This window comes from Miscanthus floridulus, chromosome 13 (genome assembly GCF_019320115.1).
Source record: "Miscanthus floridulus cultivar M001 chromosome 13, ASM1932011v1, whole genome shotgun sequence".
Taxonomy (NCBI): Eukaryota; Viridiplantae; Streptophyta; class Magnoliopsida; order Poales; family Poaceae; genus Miscanthus; species Miscanthus floridulus.
In genome coordinates this window covers 1,763,473-1,788,474 of record NC_089592.1, presented here as the reverse complement: position 1 = coordinate 1,788,474, position 25,002 = coordinate 1,763,473, and the positions used below count along the sequence as shown (strand labels likewise).

Here is a 25,002-nt window from a genome sequence, read left to right as displayed (position 1 = left end):
TCCTTTACGACGATGCTCTCTGCAAGTAGCAATGAAGGGCAGCTCAGCTGCTTTCATGCCATGCACTCTGCAAAGGCCATAAAATGAATCTCAAGTCCTGAGTTTATAAGACACAAGGTTGTGTCAGAAAAGGGCAACAGTCTGAGAAAAGGCTCCTTTGGCAACATGGCTCACATCATGACACCATTTGTGACCACTAGAATCTTAACTACATATAGTTGACAAGCAGTCTCAGAAAATAACTACCTTTGCAATTGCGTTGATAGCAGTTAGTTAATCTAAGAAAGTAGGTCTGTTATAACTGTAAAGCTTTATCCCATTTAAAATTTAACAAAGATGTTACTGTTGAAGATCAACTGAACGTGGATAACTTGCTGGCCATGCTAACAGGCTACTGTGCTAAATGTTGGATGACTTGTAAGGATTTGTTATCTCTGATCAGATCAGGCATATCAGCTGCTATCCCCAGCATGATATACCTATTTCATTTGTAAGCCTGTTACTTATTCACTTAAAATAAAAGCGCAGCACTTCCTATTGTCAAACAAGCACATTCCTATTCATCATAAAATTAAGTCAATATGAAAATTCTTGCAAAATTATAATCAACAGGAAAGTTTGAATATGCAAATACATTTAGGGGAGGGATGGAGTTGTGCCAATCTTCAGGAGATGGTAAAAGAGTCCTGGTAAGTCCATAACAGAAAGAAAATGACCAAAAGATTACCTGATAGACGCTGCACATAAGATCTCTTCACCTTTCTCCAAGATCACAGTGTAGAAGCCCTGATAATTTAAACGTGCATATTTGGATCTGGTTAGAGCAAAGAGTTTTCTGCATCAGTGGAGTCAAACTTTTTGCAAACAATTGGAAGAACTAGAATAAAAATAATTGACAAGAAATGCTATATTGCCAAGAAAACAGTTATGAACTCAGAACTTGATATGATGATATCCGTCATCTTGGCATCGGTTTTCTCCTTATCATATCAATAATTGTTTTAGTAGAAACCGGTGCCAGATAAACATGAAAAGAACACCAAACACTAGGGCAAAAGAAGAAAATAAACAGCATAAATATGCAAGCATATTATTATAACAAAAATCAATAGCAGCAATTCTCATTTATAAGGAGAAACATGGACCTTCTTAATATTACCCTTCTGAGATTTTTATGACTAAAGCGAGAATGTGAAATCTTGTATTCTAAGTTTCTCGTCTCATCCTTCAACTTAAACAATAGTTAACTGGTTTTTCTTTTGCAAGGTGCAAGTACAATCTGAATTCATCAGTATGATGTGCCATCAGGATATGTCATCACACTTCAATATGATCAAACGATTTCATAGTAATCTTATTGGAAAAAGTCTATATAACCCCCTGACGTTTGCCATGGTGTCTACTTCACCCCCTGAACTATAAAACCATGTATTTTGCCCCTTAAACATTTTCAAACCGTCTATATAGCCCCTTTGAGTGGTTTTGGATCCTGGTTTTGCTGACGCGGCTATCCATGTCGGCACACATTGACACCTTGGCGCTCGGCCCAGCTGTCAGACCTCTTGGCCCCTCTGTATTCTTCACTGGCATTCCGTCGAACAGCTCCCATGCGGTTGACAGACACAGCCTTGACTACCCGCCGAGCTTGACGGCGTCCAAATAGAGCAGCCGTGGGCGCCACTCGGGAAAAGCCTCCGCGCGTAGCAGGTCACACTCCTTGAGATGGGGGGCGACCATGGCGGCGGCGTCCTAGCCCGGCGTCTCATCGAGCACGGCACGAGTGGCTGCGGTGCCGTGCTCTGACTTGGGGTCTTAGCCGTAGCCGACGGCGTACTGCAGCGTGGTGTCCACGGCAGGCTGTGAGCGGTGTCCTCTGTATATAGATAAACCACGCTGAGCAAGCTGATCATCATAACAAGGAAGCGAGTGCGTGGCAGAGCTGCGTGCCCAACATGTCCCAGCACGGTGGTCTCGGGGGTACGGCTCGGCGATGGCGGGAGGTCCACGGCGTCGAGAGCAGCTGGGCGGGGCTGCTGGACACGCTAGACCTCGACCTTCATGCACCACACTATCCTCCGCTACGCAGGGTTTTTCAATTTCGGTATTGCAAAAATTTCGGCCACCACCGAAACTACCGAATTTTGCAAAATTCGGCCGAAATTTCGGTGAAATTTTTTAGAGACTAGCACATGAAGTATGCTTTTTTCTAAAAAAACATTTAAATCTAAACAAATATTAGTATGATTTATGACTACACATCTATTGAATACAAAAATATGCAATATAAACAATAAAAAATTGAGTCTAAAGTTATATAACACATGTATTAGTGTATTACAAAATTTCGGATTTTTCTTTCGGCCACCACCGAAATTACCGAATTTCGCGAAATTTCGCCGAAATTTTGAACCCTGCCGCTACGGCGAGATGGCGCAGGCAACCTGCTACGACGCCTTCAACTGCGTACCGGGTCACCAGATTCTGTACGCCAGGTGGGGTGGCCATGCTGGACGTTTTCATCCTCAGGTCCGTGTCCAGGTCGTGCCGGTGCAGGGAGTGTACAACTGGATCGGCTACACCTCCAGGCGCTGTGATGCCATGGTGCACCGGGGCTGGCTCTACACCTCCACTGACCCCACGTCCAGCCACAAAAAGACAATGCAAGGCATCAGGCGTTGAGCGAGGTGCGGAGGTTGGTGGACACATACAAGGATGAGGAGCTCAGCATCACCGTGATGGGCCACAGCTCGCCACGCTGAACACGTTCAACATCACCGCCAACGATTACAACGTGGCACCTGGTGTAGCAGCGAGAACCGTCTGCCCGGTGACCGTGTCGCGTTCACCAGTCCGCGCGTTGGCAGCTCTAGCTTCAATAAGCAGTTTGACGCCATCCCTGAGCTGCGTCTCCTCCGCGCCTGCAATGCCTACGACGTCGTACGTGCAAGTACCAGATCGTGCATGGAGCTTGCGATCGACACAGGGAAGTCGCCCTACCTGAGGAGCCCCGGGCACGAGCAGACCTGGCACAACCTCGAGGTGTACCTGCACGGCTTCGTGGACATGCAGGATGCGCGGGCAGAGGCTTCGAGCTTGCCACGGCGCGGGATGCCGCACTGGTGAACAAGGCATACGACGCACTGCGGAACAGCAACAGGGTGGTGGGGGCCGTTGCTGAACAGGGGAATGGTGGAGGGAGCGGACAGAATGGTGAGTAGACATACGGGCGTTGGAGCTTGATGGATTGCGACGAGGAAAAGAATGGCAAGTAGATAGCAGACAGAATAAACTCTTGGCATGCGGGCAGCAGATAGGGGTAGCCACGTCAGCAAAACCAGAGTCTAAAACCATCTCAAGGGGTTATATAGACAGTTTGAAAAATGTTTAAGGGGCAAAATACATGGTTTTATAGTTCAGGGGGTGAAGTAGACACCATGCCAAACGTCATGGGGTTATATAGACTTCTTCCTAATATTATTATTGGTTTCAGGACCGAGACGAACTTTATTTCCCTAACGCTCAACTTACACAATGGCAGCACTTCGGATTACATGTTTATGTTGATCATTCCTTCCTTAATGATTTTGTTAATCACTATACCACATTGCTAATCAGACTGTTGCACTGAATTTTGATGTGCAATTTACGTTAAAAAAATTTGATGTGCAATTAACACAAATGGAACTCAGAATATAGCAGAAACGATCACCTTTTGAGCAAATAAATAGCCAAAACAAAAACAGGAAACTTACCCCTGATTGTACATGACATGTGGTATCATGTCTATGCCAGTTCTAGTATCCACCATTTTAGCAAAACATTCCTCCATAAGAGTTAGAGCCACTGCTAATTTTAAATTGCATTCTATCACATGGGCAATCTTCTGTATAGAATGCAGCTTCTGCCCACCACTGTTGCACCTCAATATGGTCCATGAAAGCCCATCGCGAAGGGAACTCTCCACTCCAACACAACCATGCAGTCCTAAATATATCTGTTACAAAAAAAGGGGGCAGATAAAGCCTGAAGCAAGGAAATGAAGAAAAGGAACAGGACTTTCGACACAAAAGCAGTATTAATAAAGCAACTTGTTAGGAAACAAATAAAGCAACTTGTTAAGTACACATATGTCCATTAAAAAAACATATGAGGTCGTGCACTTTACACAGATCTTTCAAGTGGTAACCACCTCAAATTGAAATGGCAGTCACATTCAAGCTTTGGAAGAATGGCAAAAGATTAGCACAAGAGGTAGACTCAAAACAGGCCATGTAATTCTGACATGGATGACAGTTTTAGTTGCAAATAGTTGTGATAGACTTCCAAGTCTACAACACTGAGTGATTCTGAAGTTGGTTTGTTACAGATAATATCATATTTTACATGTAAAGACTCAAGTACGATCCACCAGGATCAATGTTCTTGTGAAGTAAACGCACACCTCTTTACAGGATGTTCCACAAAACCACTCGTCAGAGTCCATTTCCTCAAAGGCTGTTGCCCCCATCTCAACACAAGTGTCATGGTCTGCCAGTAAACGTTATAGAAGCAAGAATACATCAAACTGACAACAATAGTACTGCAGGATAATTTCCTTTCCCTACTATACCACAGTAATTACATCTATGGTGAGACAACACACAGTCATTACTTTTATGTGGTACCAAATCTGATGATAAAATGATAAACCAAAATAAGTATCAAGAGGAGCCCCAAGGCATTCTTGTAGATGATATTAAATGCCAATTTTTAACAGGAAAAAACATCTGGAAACGAATCAAAGTATCTAAAACTGAAGATAACAAATTGCAGTGCTTACGTGCAGCTCCACACTGTAAGCACTTTAAGATAGCTGAGAAGCTTGAGATCTCCTTTTCACTGATTGGACAACCGCAAATACGACATATACAGTTATGGCAGTACCAACTATCATCTGGGAGCTCCTACATTAGAAAGAAGGATAATAGTAAAGCTTAGCTAAATCATTTGTAAGAATGCAACATGTTCATACAGCACAGCTACATCATCCGAAATGAGGAGATATGCTCCATTACTATTAGTATACATGATTTGTTCCCTTAAAAGTTAAAATGTCCCATAGAAGATTCAGCTAGAGGGAAGTTGCATTCTATTGGTTGATAAATTCTTTAAGAAAATCATCTCACATGAGAAATTAAAATACCTTGACTGACAGGCAAGATTGATGGTATGTTGATGGGCAGTTATCACAGCAAAGTAGTTCACCACCATCTCCACAGAAACCACAAGTATCATCATTTTCATCGGCCGCTTCCACTTTTCTACTGCATGCATTACTCCGCCTGTCCATATATTCGGCATTCCAAGCCTCAATTTGACAAAGGGTGAGTGACTTGCCAGACTGAAGACATAGATTCAAGGAGGATCTAGGAAGACTGATCATAGCATGAGCCTTGAAGTCTGAAATTGACAACGTCTTGATGCAACAACTACACAGAATGCCATCCCAGGTAACCCACCCATCCTTAAGTACTTCATTATTCTCTGGATTTCGGCACTGCACAACATCTTTTAGAGTCATAAAACCAGTAGCAATCAACCAGCATAACACAGTCTTTCGTGCTAAAACTATTTGCCTTCCATCCAGGACATCTGTACCCCCTTTCGTATAAGCAGTCTACTGTCTTTCTTTGAGCTTTTTAGCTTCCTAAATTTAGCATTTGAAGATACGAGCCTTAGTTCATTTTTTTGGCAGGAGCTGATGTCCCTTTTCTTTACAATAGCTGTGATCAAAAGGTCATCATCATTAAAATGCATCTCAAAAGGCCTTTTCTTTGCCTGCTTTTCAAAATTTCAGACTTGCTCGCAATGGTGGGTTCCTTATGGCTTTGTGCTTCCAGAGAAGTACTACATTCCACCACAGTAGCATTATGTTTCTGACATGATTTGACAACTACATTGCTGACATCAGAAACAGTAACCACATCTTCAGACAAGCCCCTGGCTGGTGATTTCTTCGGCAATCTAGATTGCTGCTTCTTGGCAGAGGCATCTGCATCTGATTCGGTCACAGTAGATTTAGCTACAGAACATCCATTCGACTCCGAAGGCATTGACTCGTTCCTTGATTTTAAATGTTTCTTGAGCGTGCCATTGCCAACTGAACAGCTTCCAGATTCACTCAAAGGTACAGAGGACTGCATAAAGCTCTGGGCATATAGGCCATTCAATCCTGTTGACTCAAAGTCGGATAGCCATCTGGGCTTCTTCCGCAGCCTTTTAACCAAACTGTTGTCGAGGTTTGCTCCAGAACCAGAATGTGCTGGTCCAGCATTTGACTGAATGTGGTTTTCTGCTTGGCCAGAGACCCCAGTGTCTTTTGTCACCATATCTTGATGCCCATCGCAGACGTCAGTTGCTACACGGCTATAGCCAGAACATGGGCTTGTGGTAGTAGTAGGCTTATCTGTTGAGGGTCTATTGTCACCATAATAATCAACAAAACAGGTTGAACTGTCAACAGCTCTAATCTTTTTCTGCTTTTGCAAGGCAGTGATCCTCTTATCAATGAACACCACAGCCACAAAGGGATCCAGAAGCTGCCACCGGCGCAGAAGTGTGGCTGAGCCATCCACGGCCATATTCCGGACACTGTCCATAGCATCCACAAGATCCTTCCAGAACTGATCGATGTCCGACCACTCCGCAGGAAACTGATGCTCCGATTCCAACCCCCCGGAGGCACTGCGCAGCCTCTGGCCGCAGAGTCTCCAGGCCTGCGACAGCGAGGCCAGCACCGCCTCCTCCTGCGGCGCGGTGAAGTAATACGCCGCCTTGGGGCGGTCGTTCCTTATCCGTGGCTTGATGCGCCAGCCGGCGTCCATGAGCAACCGCCGAGCGTGCGCTTCCAACTGATCGGGGAGGTCCCGGTTCGAACTCCTCTTGGCAGAAGCGGCGGCCTTGCTGGAACGTGCCGCTCTGCGCTTGGGATCGCGCCTTTTTCTGTAATAGTAACAACCTCCTGCTCCTCCAAGTTGCTGTCTTGCCGTTGACTTTGGTGCAAGAGTCGCCTCGCTGCGAAAGGAGGCTTCTTGTGCTGCTACGCCGTGCTCTGGGCTGCCCGGCATGCCACTGCGGCACCCACGGACCATGGCCGCCGGCGCCGGCGCTGGCGAACAATCGCCGTGCTCGGGCAAACCCAGGACGTCCACCGCCGCCGCCTCAAGTCTGCTGGTGGCGTCCTGCTCCTTGAGCGCCTCTGCCTCCCCTCCACCTCCACCTTTCGCCGCCATTTGACGCGATCGCCACCTTGGGGTCGGGGATCAGAGTAAATTGGCCGCGAGAGGATGAGCGGCGGCGGGGAAATGCGAGGTCCGGTGAAGGCGAATCTGCAGCACCGGAATCAGACCGAATGAAATCAAGGCAGAGATGGAGAGAATTGGGGATGGGAGTGGACGAACCGAGGGCACGGGGGGTAGGGACTAGGGAGGGTGGTGGCCCTGCCGTGGAGTGGGGAGATGGATGGGGATGGGAATGCGGTCGTTGGGGACCGGACATGGATGAGGATTGAGGAGTGTGCCAGCCATCCCTCTGCTTCTGCCGCCAAACTCCGGGGTCCGGGCAGCTAGCTGGCTGCCATGTGGTTTCCCGTCACTTCTCTTTTGTTTATTGCTAAAGGCTTCTCCACTCACTTCGGCACCTTTTTTTAACATAAATTTATTTATTCAATGACATCGATCAAGTAATATAATATTTATTCAAAAAAACATAAATCTCGCCAATCTAACCGTTGGAAACGTTTAAATTTTTTTAGAAAACAAGAGAGCCTCTACTAAAAATTTATTAAAAAGTAACCAAGCATGTTACAAAGATGTACAAAGTTCAGAGCAAAACAAAAAGGAAAGACTACGAGAAACTCATGATACAAAGGAGAAAAAGAAAATCAAAGCTAATACACTAATTGATCTAGCCATGATACAATCTTGGGGAAGTATTTCTTCTTGGCCCTCCAAAGGTGCAAACCAAAGTTATGCTTGAAAATTTCAAAGCCACGCATACTGCTTGCAGGAATCCCTCTGAAGATGACATCGTTTCTGAGAGTCTAAATGCTCCAACTCGTGACAATGATTACACTTCCATGAAGAAAGGAACCCAAGCTGCCCCTTGATGCTCTCAAAAATCTGCAAGGGACTGAGGGAACTGTCCACTGCTGTTCCAAGCTTATCCCAACAGGCCATGGCCATTTCACATTCCAGGAAAAGGTGCTCAACTGTTTCCTCTGTATTTTGATTGCATAGCACACAATTGTAGGAGGGAATATGCATGTTTTTCCTTCTTAAGATATTTCTAGTGCTAAGTCTATCTTGGGAGAGCAGCCAGAAGAAAACCTTATGTTTATGTTGGAAAGAAGACTTCCACAACCATTTAAAGATTGGATGAGACAGACTGGAACCTTTGAGATGGACATAGGCCCTTTTGGATGAGAAGTTTGAATTGCCCCAGATGTACATCCAGACACCATTATCATCTGATAAATGCATTCCTTGAAGAAGATTCTGTAGTTGCTGAAACTGCTCGAAGGCCTCAGCCTGTTCGCTTGGTCGTATACGATCGTGGATTATAAGCTGGAACAGTATTTTTCTCTCACACCAAACCAGTCAGCAGTAAATAATCCACGATCGTTTACGGCCTGCCGAACAGGCTGAGACAAAGGAAGGTTGAACAGATTGGAAACTGAGTTGACAGTAACAACAGCTTGGATGGAGATATTGGGGTTCTTGGAGAAAGAAAAAAGCTCTAGACAAGTTAATTTGAGGGGTTGGCCCTGCCGACAGTCATTCCAAAGCAAGCATGAAGCACCATCTTCCACTGAAACAGAGGCCATACCTTTAAATTTGACCAAGAGCTTTAGTATGTCCTTCCACCAAAAGGAGCCTTTCCTGACATGGCTGGGATGTTTATCATTTCTCTAGTGTTTTTCCCACACAAGATGCACCCAAGGAATAACTGCTCTATTAAAAAACTTATGAAATTTTTTTAACAGGAGGGCCTCATTGTGTGTTTGCAGATCCAACCCCCCCCCCCCACCCCACCCCCACCCCTTCTTTAGATTTGGTGACTAGAGTCCAAGCTTCTTTGGCATTGATCCTATTGTTATCATCTACTCCTCTCCACAAATAGTGCTTTCTGAATTTGTCCACTTGCTCCCTTACAGTGACATGAAGAAGAAAGGTGCTCATGAAGAAAGTTGGGAGAGAGGTTGAAAGGACCTTGATGTCGCCTAGAGGGGGGTGAATAGACCTGTTTAAAACAAACTCGCAGCGGAAGTCAAATTCTAGGTGCGGCACTGCTGCTCCCAAAGTGCAGCAATGCCGCACTGCGGCACTGCCTCACAAAAGTGCGGCACTACCGCGCCTGCAGACAAGCTCGAACTATAATTCAAAAACTGCTCAAGGAAAAGTAGATCGAGCAAATTACTGATGTTCCTGGGGTAGTGTAGAGCCTATTCCACCACCTGGATGTTGGCGGAAGTGCACGAGCAAGTAGATCGGGACCAAACCCTAGAATCACCACAAATACAAGTATAGCAATGCAAATCACAAGAACACAAGTGAGACACTGATTTATCCCGTGGTTCAGCTCGCCACTAAGGCTTGCCTATGTCCACGTTGTTGAGGTTGCCACAAAGGCTTTGGGTCTCTTTCAACCCTTTCCTTGTTCTCAATTCAAGAGAATGAACTCTTGAGATGAGGGATGATTTCACTACCTGTTTGGGGTGATTATAAACCTCCCGGGGCTACCACACAAGTTGGCAAGCTTCACAGGCGACGCTCTAGCCGGCTAGGAGCAAAGCTCTAAGAGTAATAAACACAACCATCGGCCAAAACGTGAACCAAGTACTCTAAGAGATGAAGAACGGTTGGGGCTGCTCTCTAATGCAGTTTGGAGGCTCAAACTCTCTTGGATTTGGAAGGGAATCAAAGGAACAAGCTTGAGGGGCTCCAATGGTGAGTGAGGGAGAGAGAGCTGCTCTCTTCTGTTCTTGGACGAGCTGAATGAGTGGAGTGCTCCAGAGAAACGTTGGGGAGGAAGGAGAAAGGTATAAATACCCCTAGCCCCAATGGTCACTTAAGTCGCGGCAGTGTCGCGGCTCAGGTGTGGCAGTGCCGCACTGCGGTAGTGCCTCTCTTCAGGTGTGGCAGTGCCGCACTAGGCAAGACAGCAAGGGTAAGAGTGAAGTGTTGGCTATCTTGGCTATGAATCTGAGGATGCATGTGTAAGTTTGAGCACTTGGTAGCACATGTTAGCTTAAGCATTGTGTCTCTCTTTATAGTACGGCTTTTCCTATACTCAAATTCAAAATATCAAAGAATTTAAACACCTTTGAGTTGGTCACCGCATCCTTTTTATAATAGGGGGCTCCACCATCGAATGTATTATCCTCATTCCTATTATGCCTTAAGCATGTGATTTGAACGATTTTAACCACTTGAGTCTTCAATGTCTTCATATGCCATTTCTTCTCAATATCACTTCATAAGGGGTTGCAATCATCTTTATCTCATCTATTCGAGCAAACACACCTTGAGCATGTGACTTGAACCATTTCCATACATATGAGTTCACCTCAATGGCTTCAAGTCACTTTCACTAATAATTTGATCCTAACACAATATGACTCCTCATAGCTTAATTAGTTCCTCGACTCAATGCAAGTACTCTCTTCTTCACCTTAGCCATGGTACCTCGGTCCTCAAGCCATCGCTTGCCCTTCACCTTGGCTTAGTCCCTCGAAGCCCTTTCCTTGCTATCTTCACCTTATCAAGCCATACTCAAGTCACATCATATTAAGTATCCATTGAAAAACCATTTCTTCAATAGTATGATCTTTTCTTGAATATCTTCTAGATATGAATGTTGAGATCAATCAAGCTTTAGTTTGATTCACATAAAGACATATATGAATCAACATCAATATGGTCAAGCCAATTCACAATTCCTTATATCCTCTTCATTTTGGCTTGACACTCCTAATACTCACTTCAATATCTATCTTCATACTTCTAGCTTGATCAAAGCAATGCAAAGTGATTTTTCCAAATCTTTATCCATACAAGCAAACCAACATAGAGACCGACTTATATCCAATATGAGTTATGTCCTTTGTCATTTAAACCTTTGCTCGATATTTCTTCACTTATGCATTCTTGACTCATTCTTCAATCCTTGATCAAAGCTAATCCACTATCAAACTCTTCTTGTTCATACAAAGCAAGCCATTATTGAGACCAATCCAAAATCATCAACTCATGTCTCTTTTAACATTTGCCAAATATGCGTGCTTTCTCATGATACTATGATATTCCTCAACATAGAAGCCATTTCATCAACTCCATTTGCATTGTTGTCTTTCTCTTGAACTATATTGTTTCTGTGATCTTCCAACACAACAATACACAATTTGGCCTTGATTTGAACATTATATGGAATATCATCAAGTTTGCCTTCTTGTTGAACCTTGTAAGGAAAATGGACCGTTGGCCCATTTACTTTGGATTTTAGTGTTTGATGACCAACACAACCAAATTAGACTAATGAATTTGTAAGTGTTTGTTTTGTAGTCCAATAGGATGCAAGACGTAACTTGGACGAAGGCAACGTGATGATCCGATGATCAACACCTCAAGCAAGACCTTAGGAGCACAAGAGAAGACCCAAGAGATCAAGCAAAGTCCAAGCATGAAGATTGGAACCAAGCCGTACGCAAGATCGCGAAGAAACAAGCTCGCAGAGGCGACCGGACGCTGGACCGGACGCTGGCGGCAACCGACCGGACATAGGGCATCAGCGTCCGATCGAGTACAGAGAGGTTCCAGGCGCGCGAAACTGCGACTGGACGCGTCCGGTGGCAGGCGACCAGACGCTGGCAGTGTTCGATCGGTGGTTCATGGCTGCAACGGTCGTGACGACCGGACGCGTCCGGTCAGGACGATTCAGCGTCCGGTCAGTAGCAGAATTGTGGAAGTTCGACCCCAACGGCTACTTTCTCAGTGGGGCTTATAAATACAACCCCCAATCGGCCATTTGAGTAGTGTGGAACTGAGGAAACATACCAAGGGTGTTGATACACCTTTTTAGTGATCTCCACATGCATAGTGCTTAGTGTTTTATTAGGTGATTAGCATAAGTGCTTTGCGAAGTGCTTAGGTTGATTAGACCACCGCTTATGCGCTTGCTCTAGGTGTTTGCCTAGTGTTTAGTGAGGTTTGCATACCTCTTGCCACCCCGTGCTTGTGAGCACAAGTGTTGTACATCGGAGGGGCTTGAAGTCTTGCGAGATCACACCAACCGCGTTTGTGGTGTGGCCGCCATCGTGTACCGGAGGGAACAAGGCCCGCGGCGTTTCGGCCGAAAGCTTGATAGTGAAGACGGCGGAGAGCTTCCAGGAGAGGCTTGCCGAGAGGCACATCGGAGACCCACTTGCGCGTGGGGAAGGCCCGAGGCTATCCACGGAGTTACCCAACCGGGAGCTTGGCCCTTGTGAGGGATTCCTTGCGAGGGGCTCCAACGAGGACTAGGGGGAAGCTTGCGCGCTTCTCGATACCTCGGTAAAAATACCGGAGTCGTCGACGGGAGTTTGCATATCTCTACCTTGCTCTTTAGCTTCCGCATTTACATAGTTTAGAGTTAGATTTTTAAGTTGCCTAATTCACCCCCCCCCTCTTAGGCGTCACGGTCCCTTCAAACCTATATACACTTTTCATTCCACAGTCCACAAAGTGTATGCAATAAACTCAATTTCCTGTTCAACACTTAGCAAACTTGTTAGACCTTTAATGGTGTTGTCATTCAATTCACTAAAACACACTAAAGGGCTAGATGCACTTACAGAGGTAAACACTAAGTTGGTGATCTAGAGTTTCCCTGCTTGAGATAAAAATAGAGATGTACTAACCAGCCTTCTCTCACATCTGGAAATTAGAGGCAAAAAATCATCAATCCTTGACTTAGTGAGTCCCAGAGGTAATCCCAGATAGATGAAGGGGAGACTGCTAGTTGCACAACCAAAAGTGACGGCCAGATATTGTAGCTTCTCTGGGGATATATTGACAGGAACAATCATGGACTTGGAAAAATTAACTTTCAGTCCAGTAGAAGAAGCAAAGGTGTTCAAGAGGGACTTTAGGATGAAAAGTTGTCTTCCACAGCCCTCTATGATAATCAAAGTATCATCGGCATACAGGAGGATTGGAAAGTCATTAGTGTACTGTAGGGGGATAGGAAGCTTCAGCAAACCAAGGTCTTTTGCTTTGTTAACAATTGTTTGTAAAAGGTCAGCAGCCAAAACAAAAAGGAGAGGGGAGAGGGGGTCACCTTGCCTAACCCCTCTCCTGCAATGGAAAACCTTTCCTAGAGCACCATTCTGTAGAACAGAGGATGTTCTAGACCCAAAGATCATTTTCATCCAACCAATCTACTTATCTCCAAAGCCCTTCTTTCTCATGATTTCCAACATGGCTTCATGCTCAATCTTGTCAAATGTTTTTTCAAAATCCAACTTGAGGATGACTATCTCCTTTTTGGAGGTGCGGCATTGATGAAGATACTCAAATGTCCATGCCAGACAATCCTAAATAGTCCTTTACTTGATAAACCCATATTGATTAGTATGAACCAACTTGGTAATGAGAGGTTGAAGTCTATTGGTGTAGCACCCGATTTTAAGTACAAAACCAGATACACACCATATGTGAGGCCAGAAAGTTAAATCTCACATATAGCTATAAATAAGGGTAATATCGAAAGACAATGCTTAATATATAACATATTAGTATAAATAATACAACCTTAAATAGTAGACAGCGGAAAGACAACTCTGATCTTCGGGTGAAAACTTTAATTTTATATGGACAACTGACTGGTTGATCACAAGCTAAATTTCTCCAAACTCTAGCAATCTGATACCCATCCAGGATTTTTATCCAAATAATTAAAAAATAAAGCAAGCGTAAGTACATGTCGTACTCAATAAATATAACATGGGGTTCATGAGGCTCAAAAGGCCGACACTGGTTCAACTGCGATTAGCTTTTAATTGTCACAATTTTAGCATAGGAGTAGCAATAAGTTCATTACAAGCCCATATAAACACATGATCAGGTAAACATGAATAATAAATAGCATAAAAATTAACCATTAATGAGCATCTTTATCATCAGTATCATCAGTGTTCATCATCTATTCCGTAAGGGTTTCAAGGCCGCTCATGACTGTGAGCAGGACTGTTATAACAGTTTTACACTCTGCAGAGGTTGTACACTTTCACTGTGAGTCGTGATTTACCCTTTCGCCCGAGGCGGCCAACCTCTTGACCCACTACCAAGGAAGGTCGGTAGGGTTCACTATAAAGCCTTTCAAAGGTTCATCTAACAAGTTAGGGCCGCTAAGGTTTCCCCATCAATAAACATGAACTCCCCTCCAAGGAGTGACTAACAAAATACCAAGATACCAAAGTGCACCCTCTTAGCAGGCAAAGGTCATGCCTGTCGGAGCCTCTCTTGCGCCATAAAGGTAACCAATAATAAGCTAGAAAAGGTTCTCATACTGAGCTAAAGCTAGAGCCATGTGACCCTCACAGTTGTACTGTAAGTCCCGAATGATCACTTACAGATAAGTCCTTAGGAAGAGGAATCTAGAGCACCATAAAATAGTCCAATGCTCTAGCCCCCTTATTCCATATTGCTAAAAACATCTTTTAATGTTTATTGCATAGTCAAGTTACAAGATCATGGTTGTAGTTGAGCACTAGCATCATACTACCCAATGTAATACCCCATATGTGACAAGGTACGAGATAACAAAGTACTAGGAAATCCTTAGTAGTAGTCAGGGTAGACACATGCAACATGAATTAAATGATTAAAGGTGTATAGGACAACAAGAAAGATCCCATGATATACTTGCCTTTTACTCTTGCTCACATTTTCCTCATACTTTGCTTCTAGTCATCACCTTCGGATCTTCAGCGCTCACAAACGGTTCTCATTCTACTCATAGCAAGCACCATGCATAGACAAACATACAAGCAACAAATAAAAGCATCTAAGAACAGTACACCACATAAGATAAAACAACGTACTAAAAGAAAGGGCTTGTTGCTACGGTCCCGAGATCACAAAACACCGAAAACAGGTCTATGGTTAAAAAGAAACGACTACCAAAGTTTTATATTATAAAAGATAAAAGAAAAGACTATGCACATGTTTTATTTTTACTTGAACAAAATCATGTGTTAATTACCGAGTTAAATCTAGCTATATATTATTTATAAATGTTTAGAGAATCATCTATAAGCAAATACATTTCTTTTATGAAAAGAAAGTAAACAAGTGAGCATCTAAACTAGTTTTATGTTTGAAACATGTTTAGACTAAGCAGATTACAAATTAAAAACATATTAATGCTGTAATTAATCAAGTTAACATTTAACATATAAAAGGTGGACGATAAACTTATATTGCTTTTAATTTGAAAGTCAATTGCACGTAATTAATAATTAAATTAAATATGTAATTTATAAAATTTATAGACATACCACACGATCAACGCCAATAACTCGTAAATTACGTCACTACGACCTCAGTGTAACTCGAAAGGATTTAAAATGATGAAACAGCATAAACCTTAGCTCTGGACACTAGGAAGTTGACGGCAGCAAGGTTCTGGAGTTTTGGGAGCAGGCCAGCAGCTCAGCAGCTCGGTCAGGCATAGATGCAGCTAGTTTTTCCTGTTGGGAAAAGCTTAATCAAAGGCACGTGATGACTAGTAGGAGATAAGAGGGCAAGTTAGAGACATGTACCTTCGTAGGATGCTCGGTGGCTTGCAGATTCATGGCAATGAAGATCGAGCATTGGCAAAGGGTGCACGGAAGACCTTCCGCTGATAGAGGCGTCCTGGTGCTAGTAGAGATCGAGATGCTGCTTTTGCATGATCTAGCTGGAGACGTACGACACCCACCACCCCGACGATGGAGGTAGGCCGGGTAAACCTCAGAGCTGCGGAACGGTGGCTTGCCGGACATAGTCATCAGGAGAAAAATCTAATTAACCACATTAGGAATTTCTCAAACTAGAGGCTCTCCTTACGTAGTTTTGGTGTGCTTTACTCAAGGGGTTGGTACATATTTATAGGGAGAAAAACTCTCTACATCTACTAGCAATATTGTACTAATTGATGTTGCACCCTCCACATTTACTAATGAGCCTAAATAATCATTAAAGCCCATTAGTAAATAAATACATGGGCCTTTAGAATTTATTAGGATTATTGCACATGAGCTTTGAGCATTGGAAAAAATAAGAGATTTATTATTTTTGGAATTAATTAATTTCATGGATAAAATAATTTTAGAAAAGTCTAGAATACTCTGAAAGCTTTGAAAATTCAGGAAAAATTCCCAAAGATATTATGGAACATGAGAAACCCAAATAAAGTATTTGGAGCCCATGATAAGATAATTTGGAGCATCTAAAAATTAAATTATGCTCACAAACAAGTAGGAACAAGTTCAAGAAAAAGTTGAAAAAATTCCCGAGAAGTTTGTAGAGATTGATTGACGGACGAGGAACTGAAAGGAGTGATTTGCGTTACAAAGAAAAGATTTTAAGAAGCTCCCAACGAAAACTTGAGCCGAGAAACAAAGAATTTGATTGTTAAAAAAGATAAAGGCGTGCCGGAGAAGGAAAATCGACTTACTAACGCATTTTAAAGACTTTGCTCACTCTCAACACACAAAGAAGCAACAAGCAAACATCACATCATCCAAACGCCCGTCAAAATTAGAAAACTTTAAAAATTCATATTTTTCCTATAACTAAATTTGCGCTAGCTCAAACTAAACTTGATAAATTTTATCCAAATATTAAAATAATTCATTTTATTTAGTATTTTCTATGCACAACCCAAAATCGGAAATTTTGGGGTGTGACAATTGGCTAGAAGCTTGGTGATGATCTTAACAGAAGAGTTTAACAAGGAAATAGGCCTAAAATCCCCCAATCTGGTGGCTCCATCAACCTTAGGAATGAGGGTTATGTATGACCCATTTATACTTTGAAGGTAGATATTTTTGGAATGAAAAGCAGAGTAGAGATTATAAAAGTCATTTTTGACAGGAGGCTAATACTTTTTCAGAAAATCATTGTTGAAACTGTCTGGACCAGGAGATTTATCCAGAGGTAAGAGCCTGATGATGTTATCCACCTCTTGATGACTGAAAGGTTCTTCCAGGGAAGACAGATCCAAGTTCTGAACTAAAAGGGAGCTAAGATCAAACTGCATACTTTCAAAGTTGGAGGAACCTAGCCTTTCTTTAAAATCCAACCAAATGAGTTCTGCCTTTGCATTATGATAAAAAACAAGGTCACCTGAAGGGCTGGTCAAATAGGTAATTGAGTTTCTTTTATGCTTAATTGTTGCATTTGCATGGAAGAACTTAGAATTTTCATCTCCTAATTTCACCCACTTTATGTTCCCTCTTTGTTTCCAATAGATCATTTGCTGATGAAGGAGGTCAGAAAGCTTCAAACTCAAAATGTTTCTGAAATTCCATTCTTGCAAAGACAGATCCCTCCATTCTTCAATAGAATCAAAGAAAGACAACACCAGTTTGACATTTGCAATGGTGGCTTTGAGATTAGATAGCTGTGCCTGCCAACTTCTTAAAGCATCCCTGAGAGATTTGAATTTAGCAGTTAAAAACTTAGCTGCGTCCTGCTAAGGAAAGTGATCATTCCAAGATGCTGCCACCAGAGGCATGAAGCTTTCATGGGACATCCAGCAATTTTCAAATCTAATTCCTTCTGGTATGGCAGTTTTGATCTCCACCACACAGGGCCAATGATTAGATGTCTCCATGACAAGAGACTTAGCAATTGTGTGGGGGTAACTAAGAGTCCAGGCTTGGGAGGAAAAGAACCAATCTAGTCTCTCAAGCAAAGGAGGCTGCTGCTTATTTGTCCAGGTAAATCTCCTGCCATGAAGTGGGATTTCAACAAGACCTAGAGAGCTGATGGCATGATTGAACATTAACATATCCCCCACATTGCCACCTGACCTCTGTTTCTATCTTCTGGCTTTCTATACAGAATAAAATCTCCAATTATCAACCAATCAACTGCATCAGGCATATATTTGAATATTTTTCATCCAGTTTACAAAAGCTTCTTTGCCCTCCTCATCACATGGGCCATAGACAGAAGTGAGGACCCAATGATCATTATTATGGATAGAGGAGAATTCCACTGAGATAGCAAACCTATTCTGAAAAAACTTCCTTGCCAGCAAAAATAGAACCTTTCCAAGCAATTAGAATACCTCCAGAAGCACCCATGAAAGGGAGAAAGCAGGAGTCAAATGATCTTGGGCAATTTAGCTATTTAACTTCTATACTACCTGATACATACAGTAATTTTTACTATTACCTAGGTATAATGTATATCCGTATGTAACAAAAGCTATGTATATTAAAAGAAGTCAGGATAACTTATAATTTGAAACCGTGGGAAGAATACGGGGATGTTTGGATTCTTTTGCTCAACGCTGGATTGCCTCGCCGAGCTAGAAACTGGAGCAAGCAATATGTTTAGATGTTTTACTAGCTGACCTCGATTTCTGTGCCGGCAAGATTTGGCTTGCTGCCTTAGGTGAGCCAAATTGGCTCTCTTCAACTGGCAAAGCGCTCGTTGCTCGCACTAGCCGAGCACGACCAAGCGAGAGAAGGCTAACTCGGGAACCAACACTACTACAGGATGGACTTGTTGTCCCGGGCGGTAACGGCCTTTAGTCTCGGTTACCGCGCCGGGACAGCGATCCTGGGACTAAAGGTGGAACCTTCAGTCCCGGGTCATCGAGCCGGGACTATTAGTCCCGGTTGGTGTTAGGCCCTCCAGCCGAGCAAACATGGCCGCACCCTTTAGTTCCGGTTGGTAACCCCAATCGGGACTAAAGGTTCCTTTTCTTTTTCTTTTTTTTTGTTTAATTTGTTTTCAGTTCAGTTACACATATTTGTTTAATATATAATATGTTTTTATGTACGTATTCTACGCTGCTAATATAAATACACGCACGCATATAATTACATCTAATTCTCATCTCGAGCATTATTATATTCGAATAAAGTATGAAACTATATATTATATATATATATATATATATATATATATATATATATATATATATATATATATATATATATATATATATATATATATACAACACTTTCATAATCTTGTTCTCGAAAATAACGATATCAATAAACATTTAATTTACATCATTAGTTCCTTAGGATCAAAGTAGAACTCGCCATTGGGATTTAGCACTTTTTCTAGAAGATATCCTGCTATTGACTCTTGAACTGCTTTCAGATGGTCTTTTTGCATGACCCTTCGTTTCAACCATTTAGTCTTGCATTTGAAATAAAAGGAAAAGTATTAATACATATATATATATATTCATTTAAAAATAAATAAAAAATTGATATATACGTACTCTGAGGACATCTTCAGGAGTTCTTATGTGCGCAGTGATAAATTCACAAACATAATATCCACACAAGTTATTACATGGTTCCTGCCGCAAATACCATTGTACGAGAAGAAGATTATTCTTATCATCTCACACGTAAATTGAAGTACGATATAGTAATTAAACACGTGGAGAAGTATATATAGTACAACTTACTGGTATTTCAACTACATTAAGTGGTGCCTTGCAATCCTTGCGGTGTTGCCGAATAAACTCTTTTCAAATCCTGTGTGACCAATAATGTACGATCGTTAATAAATTATGGCAAAGTCTATTCAATAATAGTTGTGCGCGAGAGATCAAAATTACCCCTAGATAATGTCTATCATATCTTGGTATAGTGCTCGCTCTTTTCTCAATGAGTCTAAGATTACTAACTGATTTGAGTTTAACTCAATGACAATGAGTATCCAGTGAAACCTGCATTGGTTTATACACACACGTACATGCATATAAGTTGTATTGATATTACATAAAATGTGTAGACTACATTATTATTAACACTTACTCAAAGTTGTACGGGAAAAGTATTGTTGTCTTGTCGTGCTGCTTCACGAAGAACTTTATGATATTCGTCTGTGCTTCAGATACCCAGTGCTCCTTGACAATAATATTGGTTTTGAATACGATATAAGAATCAATGAAGCCAACACTGGTGTCTTGTATTCTTTGGAGCTCTGACATCTGGAATCTGTATATAAATATAAGTTACATGTGAGGATAATTATATACACGTACGCATGGAAGTGAGTTTATTAAATAAAAGTAAGAATCACTTACAAACAAAAGGAGCTAATGATTGATTTATCCAGAGCATCCAAGTGGTATAGTTGATGCAATTCTTTGAAACTAATATGTAAGATGTCATTGCCATGGAAGTAATGATGGTCTCTAAATCTGATAAAGATGCACTGCTCACCCCTGCCACACGCCTGCATGTACCACTTGTTGAGCAAGTACATTTGCGTACCCAATTCATTCAGAGCCGTAGGGTTGTACAGACTTTTGCCAAATTTATAAGTCTTCCAGGTATCAACTTCCAGGTTCTGGATTGAAGCTTTGCCCGTCACTTGATCCAAGGTTAAACCAGTTTGTTCAAAAAAAGCATTAAGGTCTTGAATCGACACTTCTCTAGAGTTGTCTGGTCGATAGACTTCTATGTTGGAACCATATTCATTAGCAACAACAAGATTTTGCATTGGTTGCTTCTGTTGTCCGAGCTGTGTGACATCCTTCCCTGATGCTCTTTTCCTTTTCTTATGTGCATCATGTGACTTCACGAGGGAGCGGTCATAGTCTGATAGTGGTGGAGGCTTACGAACTTCAAGCATCTTTTTCTTGTGAGCTTCGACCTTCTGCCTCAGCAGATCTCGTGGTATGTAAAAGTACGACTTCTCCTTAAGCTTTGCTTGTCTCTGCTTTTGGATATCTATAAAAATATCTTTCACTTTTTTGTCTTCTTCAGCTGCTATTTGCTCATCAGTCTTTTCAGAAAGTATTTCTTGAGAAATAACTTTTTTTTGGGGTCTTCTTTGTCATCGGGACCTTAGACGTCTTTGTAGTGCGTCGCTGTGGAGGGGGTGGGGGCGGTGTTGGAGACCGGCGTGGAGGCGATGAGACCGATGTTGGAGTCCGATGTGGAGGCGTTGGAGATCGTTGTGGAGGCGGTGGGGCGGGTGTAGGAGTTGGAGATCGTTGTGGAGGCGATGGAGCCGGTGTAGGAGTTGGAGATCGCCGTGGGGATGAAGTCGTCTTGCCCCCCGCGACACTGTGATGAGATGGGGAATGAATGATTGGGCTAGGCTAGGGGGAGACCCTGCTACAAAAACAAGTTATGGGTCAATTATTTTTGAAGCCAATATAAAATTAATGGAAAATAATATTTCATTCACTTTCATTCGTACCTAGGGTGAGGTAGGGGAAGCAGTGGCGCCCCAGGAATGATGATGAAGCATTTGCACCATTAAATAAATGTCTTCTCTGCTTCTCCTAGTGTCTTCTCCCCATCACCACCTTCAATGTCAAGAGGAACATTGTTGTAACCTTTGAGCACTCTATCGACCGAGACGCTAGCATATCCAGGTTGAATAACTGACCCATGGATTCTTGGTGTCTTCGTTCGGTCTATTGGAGATACAACCCCGATAGCCACCATGATTGATGCATTATTACCATCTGGAATGTGCAGCTCACATGTTGTTAGAGGCTCGGTAATGTCATCAATAGGGAAGCGCAACCTAACGTCACCTTGAATAACTGGCAGCTCCGTGGAAGCACAACTGCTTTTCATCTGACCAACGGGGCTAATGGTGACTCCCGGTGTTGATTGCGATTGCATTTGACTCATTGCTAGCTGCACTTGCCTCTTGATCTCCTCCTGCATTCTTGCCTCAAGAGATTTTTCTTATTCACGTGATTCAAGCAATGTTTGTCGTGACTCATTAACAAATTGCTCCAATACACGGATTCGGTCTGCCTCCTCATCCTTCTTTCTCTGGCGGCTTCTGTAGGTATCCCTATCTGTTGGGAATGCTTGTAGCCATGGAACCGCCCCATAGCCTCTTGTTCGACCACCGTGTTTGGGATTCTCTAGGGCATATGTTAATTTATCCTTTTCTCTGTTGGGCTTGAAAACACCACTATCAGCTTCTACCCTAGCACGAGCTAGTCTCTGTGTTGCTCTCTCAATTTTTTGGCTGAAAATTAGCTTGCCAGTGTCTGGGTCTAGGCTTCCCCCATGAGCGTAGAACCAATTCTTCGCGTGTTGAGGCCAGTTCTTCTCTATTGTTTCAGGTATGATTCCCTTGGCAGTAATCTCTGCTTCTAGGTTCTGCCACTTGGGAATAGCACTCCTATAACCACCTGATCTCATGCGATGATGGTATTTGTAACACCCCGGTGTTACGATCTCGTTTAGCGCCGTGTTTAGGCCTAATAAAAGTTACCGAAGCAAGTCTGTCGGATTTTAAAAATTTTAAATTATGTTTAAAATATCCGCTAGCGATTCTAATAATTAAATAGTGAATGGCTTGTTCTGTTGAATTGAGCACGAAAACAATTTTTGTTACGAAATAAAAATTGGAAGTTAATCAGGTTAAAAACTTAAAATAAAATAGAAATAAAAATGCGAGTGTCGCTGGCCACTCGTCCCACCTGCCTCGCGGGTACGACAGTGTCGTTTTCCCTACTCTGAATCGATTACCCGAGTTACTCGCGTCGCGCCACGCTGTCCCTGATCTGGCATTGTTTGTCTGCCTTTGTTGTCTCGTCGCGTTGCCGGCCACGTCACTGTGGCAGTTGACCATGCGCAACGCGCAGGAACACATTTATGGAGCTGTCTACGCCGACCGAACGCGCTCAGGCCCTCACCTTTTGTTCTGCGCCTGTCTGTCGCTGTCTACCTTCATTTTCTTTTTTCTGCTGCCGAGTCATCTTGTCTCTGCTCTAGTCCGTCGTGGTTGGCCGGTTCCTTTTTCCTCCTCGCACGCACGGGCGCACCCGCGTCACCAGCGCCTCTCTTCTTCACCCCATGCCTCCCACCACAGCAACTCCTGCTTGCTTTTCCCCACTCCACCTCGCTTTGCACCCCCGCGGCTCCTCCCATGCCCCGCAACGGACCAAGCTCCTCGCGCCCCCACGTTGGGCCTGCTGCGCAGCAGCGCTGCTCTGCCCTGGTCCGCACTGGCAGCGCCGTCGAGCTCCCGTGCGCAGCTTCGCCGCCGCTCCTTCCTTCCTCCGGTCACCGCGTCCCTTGCCCTCTGTGCTGCCTCTCTCGTGCCATGCGCCGGTGCTCCTGAGCCGCCTGGCCGAGCAACCGCCTGGGTCGCATCCACGCACCTCTCGCGTCGAGCTCCGCAGCACCACGCCGCCATCCGCGCACGCCCTCGATCCCACATCGACCCCGCTGTTCCGCCGCGCTGCTCTCCGCCTCCACCATAGGGCCATCCGGCCATACCATCCCGCTGCCATTGCTGCCTTGTGCTCCCATCACCGCAACCGCAGTGCCTTGCCGATGCTCGTGCCCCTCCTCGCGTGACCACGCACGAGCGCTGCTGCACCCGGTCGCCCCGTTGCCATCCGTGCGCGACTCTGCATCATCCTCGCCACGACGTCCATCGTCGTCTGAGACCCCGTCTCTTGCGAACGCGTATGCACACTCGTGGCCTCGTGCTGGCCCGCAGCTCCTGTGGCGCTGCTCGTCCGCGCTAATACGACTTCACCGCGCACAGCTCGTCGCGGGTTTCCTCTGCGCCGCTACGTCGTCCGTGGCCGCGCCGCCGCCCTTCACCGCACACATGGCCAGCCCATTCCACGCTGCCTCCACCCGAACCAGTCCACGCGCGGCATTTGTGGTAACTCCCTGATGCTTCCCCTCTTTCCATTGGTGTACCCGTAGCTCTGGTTCACCGGGGCGTCCGCGCCACTTCCTTGGGGCGGACGGCCATGGTCGCCGTCATGGCTATGTCTGTGACTAGCTCGGCTTGGAGCACCTCCACGCCTTACGCGCCTTGTAGCGGCTCCGCCTCGACCTACCTATGCCCCGCATGTGCGCCATTGGGGTGGAACCAGGCCCAACGCCTCGCCGTCGCTCGCGTCGTGCGCCACCTTGCAAAAGATCGGAGTCAATGGTCGCCCCGAGTATGAGGGCCATGAGTATGAGGAGCATGCCACCGAGTGGTGTGAGGTTACCGTCTACATCGGGAAGAGTGAAGAGTTCCCCGACCTCACTAAAGCCTAGAGTGTGACCGCAATCGGGTTTTGCTTCGTCGACACCTACCAGGTTGTGGCCCGCAAAGCCTTACGGTACCTCTGCCAGATCTATGAAGAACCCATTGCTCGTACTCCCATGTGGTTCTTTCCTCTTTTGGACAAGAATCGGCGGGCATGGAGGGCCCGCATGGAGGCTTTGCAAGGATGGGATGTGCAAGAGGACAGTCCCACCATGGTGCACTTGACCATGTACCTACTCGCTCTAGATGAGCAGTACGACCGTTAAGCCTTGGTGCTGAGGGCGTGCCTTCGGCGCGCCGAGCAAGCCGAGATCTTCAACCGGATGCTCCAGGTGCAGCTCGCCGAAGCGCATGCCAGTGCTGCAGCTGCTGAGAGCTGAGAGACTACCATGTCGGAAGCTCTGAAGGAGGCTGAAGATCGGCATGTCCATCAGCTACGAGTGGCCTATCTTGTCACCAGGGTCGAACGGAGGACGTTGGCTGCTGGAAGGCAGGATGCCCTGATCTTGGAAGGGATCCCTATCCACCCGCCAGAAAGAACAAGAACGGGTGTTATAGCACCGCCCGCACCTCCACCCTCGGAAGTGTCAGATGAAGAGCCCTTGGTTCCTCTCACTCAGCCGCTGCCCCGCGATGATGTAGACTAGTTGCCTTGGGATGCTGTACCCATAGTAGTAGTGCTTGTTGTCCCTATTTCCCCTGGTATTGT

The 25,002-nt window shown here is 44.4% G+C and overlaps 1 pseudogene; it reads right to left on the bottom strand.

Annotated features, from left to right (window-relative positions):
• Nucleotides 1–7,668, bottom strand: LOC136501963 (increased DNA methylation 1-like; annotated as a pseudogene).
• Nucleotides 7,669–25,002: the final 17,334 nt, after the last annotated feature.